We start from the raw sequence: 3,545 nt of genomic DNA, 5'->3' as shown, positions 1-3,545 counted from the left end.
GGGGAGCCGCTGCGCCGGGGGCGTGCTCTGAAGCTGCTTAGAGCCTGTCTAGAGCCATGCTGCGCCACGCAGAGGGTCACGACGAAGGGGCCTGCGGGGCGCAGCGTTGGTCTGACACCACCCTGCCACCTTGCCCTGTCGGGCTCGGGTGCCCGCCCGGGCTATGGGCGCTATTGTCTCCTCCACTCCTTCTCCCATGGCCTTCTGTTGTTTGTGCTGTGCCGGGCCCTGTGCCGGGCTTCTACCCTCCCCCTTCCTCCACCCCTGCTCTCTCTCTCTCTCTGTCTTCCTCCCAACCCCAATAACCCCCATCTTCCGTCCTGCCTTCCCCACCCTCTCTTGCGCGGGCAGGCCCCGGGACCCTAAGCAGCGCTTGCTCCTTCCGATGAGCCTCAACGTCAAACGGCTACAACACAAGGCGTGACGGCGGCCGGCGGCCGGCAGGGCTCTACCACTACCGCCTCCACCCGGCCGGGCTCGGGCTCCATCGCTTCATCCCCTGGCCCACAGCCCCGCCGGCCCCGCCCCGCCAGCAAAGCAGCAAAGCCCCGCTCTCCCAACAATACCCCAACACCCCAACGACCCCAACACCCACAATACCCCAACACCCCAACGACCCCAACACCCTACAGAGCCCCCCCCCCCCCCCCCCCCAAACCTCACCCGGCTCGTCCCGACTCTATTGAACTGACTGCCACTGCCTCAGGTCCCCCCGGGGCAGGCCCATTATAAGGGCCCGCGCATGCACGGCTGGCGTGGCGACCACTGGACCGAACTGACCCGCTACCCACCGTGTGTGGCCTTTCCCTAGTGTACTTCCGGGTCTCCGCTAGACCTGAGGGAACACATCCCCGTCGGGCCCGCGAAGATGTTTGTTCTTCTATTTCCGGTGTAGTCGAGGGAGTACTCTATAAGAACCAGTAAGTACCGGGTGATTCAGAGCACGCGCCGCCCTGTTGCGGGTTTGCCTATCCTCGACCCCTCCCCTCCTCACCTCTCACCCGTGCGCCCGCCGAGTCGAGGATAGGCAAACCCGCAACACGGCGGCGCGTGCTCTGAATCACCCGGTACGTAGACAACGAACAGTCTCACCAGCCCAGAGACACAGGCAGTGGGAACAGGTCACAGGCTGGGTCGGGCGGGCAGGGGCACTACTGAACGCTAGGCTACTGGAGGGAAGGGGAGGGGAGGTCAGCTTGTCACTCCGCGTCAGTCTAGTTTGCAGAACGGGGCGGGAAAGTAAGTAGACGCGCTGGATGAGATGAGTGCAGGGGTGGAGCGGGAGAGAGAGGGAGAGAGAAGGGGGGAGGGGGTGGGGGGCAGGGGAAAGATCGTATCAGCCCCACCCCCCTCACCCCATCCAAAGCAACAACACGGGCTCTCAGGATTAGATTGAAAGTGTAGCTGGCAGAAAAGGGGACGAGGGATGAGAGATGGGCCGGAGCGGGGGAGGTGAGCAGGGTAGAAGGCCCAGTTATGTCACAATTAAAGTTTGTGAATTGTGTTGATAGCTCGTTTATCCGGTCCCAATTTATAACGTAACACTGAAATTAAGGCTCGGTTGTTGCACCTCGGACAGTCGTGCCCACGGCCCCCTGCACCGCGCGCGCCCTTCCGGATGCCTACTTGGCGTTCGAAAGTGGCTGGAGGGAGTGAGACGCTCGCTCCGGGTCATAGCTCCCGCTCACGCACATTTGTTTTCGGATGCCATAAAGCGGCATCAGATGCCCGCGTGCCTCTCTCGTGGAGACGGGGAGGCGATATGGTTCTGAGCTGGACTGTACCTGTCTGCAGCAAGCAAAGAGCTACGGCGCGACGCGAGTGGGGGCCCTTTGCAGTTCCACATTAATCATAAAGGCAATCAACGGCATTAGTCGTCTGGTGGGTCCAGGACGGCCCCGCCCCGCCCGCCATTGCCACGGAGCGGCTCTCTCAAAGCTTTTGTTTGATTGGATGAAAGACACCCGTGTTCTGGGCCATTCCCATTAATTAACGATAACGCTGGGGAGCAGGGGCGTGTCGAGGAGCGGACGGGAGCAAGGGGAAGGGGGGCGGAGCGCGGGAGCGACACACAATGGGGAGGGGGACACACGGCTCGCGCAATACCCGCTCGCTTTTTGTTGTTGTGTTGTGTTATTTTTTTGCAGGCAGGGCGGGTGAAAATACACGCACCAGTTCACGCCTATGGCTTCTCTGTGCACTTCCAAAAAGATGTAGGCGCAGATGCTATCCTGCTTGAAGGAACTCGAGTGATGTATACATTACCGTGTGTCAGGGCTACGACACAACTGAGTTGCGGTTTGCCTACCCCAGGGGCCTATGGTGCCTCAGCGCGTAGGTAAACCCGCATACTTTTGTGTCTCAGCCCTGACATATGGTACGATGTAACTGTATCAGATCTAGGCCAAGTCTTGAAGAAGGCAACTTCACCCCGTGTAGTAAGTATTGTACACCAGGTGGCTGATTCACGGCGCCCTTTCGTAGTTATACTGTACCTCATGCGCGGGTGCGGGCGTGCTAACCTCACTGCCCAAGGCTCCTTATGCCCCCGTGCGAGTCGGCAACCCACCCGCCGGTTTGCATGCGGCACAGTATAACTATGAAAGTGCGCGGCGTGCGTCAGCCACCTGGCATGTTGCTTATCTACCCCCACCCCGTTTTACTTAGCGCCTTCCGTTGGATGGACAGTATGTTGGTTCTCCTGGAATGTGCTCGCGTCATCGTCCTTGCTGCAAGTTCTCTCCCGGAGCGCACCTGTGTGGGTCGGTCTTCTTGGTCCGGTCGAACTCGCAAACTGCATCGCGAGCGCGAGGGCGGGACAGGCCTGCACGCGATTTAAGGTACGGGTTTCCTGGGGGGGGGGGGGTCTGGTGAAGGACTACGAGTTTGTTTGTAATGTGCCCGCGGCGAGGCGCTAACACCACACCGCGGCCCCGGCCCCGGTCGCCACGGCTCACGGGCGGGGTTAAGTTCAAATACTACTGCTCTGCCCTGGCGGCCGGGCCGCCGGGCCCCTGCTCCGCCCGGTGGAAGTTTGCTCTCTCGTCCCGGCTACACTATGTTTACCACCGCGCAGCTCACAGCCCCCGCTGCCCCCGCTGCCCCCGCTGCAACCCTCCCCGCTCCCAGAGGGGTACTCGACGCTGTGGGGCCTAACCAACTGTCTGAGTGGAGGTGGAGATCTGATCGGGTGAAGGGCAGCGCGCAATTTGCGCCATCTTTACTTTCCTCACGGACCTCTAATGAATGAGTGACTCGATAACATTTGCAGACGCTACGAGCTTCCAGGAGGGAGAATGGGAATTATTATGCCCCTCCCCCAAAATCAATATATGCTTTGATAAGTTCAAAAAGAAATGTATAACTTGTGTACGAAGCCAAAAGTGGTCTTTCGGCCTGTTTCGGTCATCGCATGGTTCTGCGTGGCCTGCTCTGCTGTCGCCATCCTGGGGGCGGTCTGGGCCTGGGCCAGTGGGGCCCGCGGCGCCTCGCTTCGGAGTGTTTACCGTTCCATTTCCATGCGGCTCGGTGCGTACCTCTCCCCG

This window comes from Frankliniella occidentalis, unplaced genomic scaffold (assembly GCF_000697945.3).
Source record: "Frankliniella occidentalis isolate FOCC.00 unplaced genomic scaffold, Focc_3.1 Scaffold19, whole genome shotgun sequence".
NCBI classification, from domain to species: domain Eukaryota; kingdom Metazoa; phylum Arthropoda; class Insecta; order Thysanoptera; family Thripidae; genus Frankliniella; species Frankliniella occidentalis.
Note: the sequence above shows the minus strand (reverse complement) of the source record.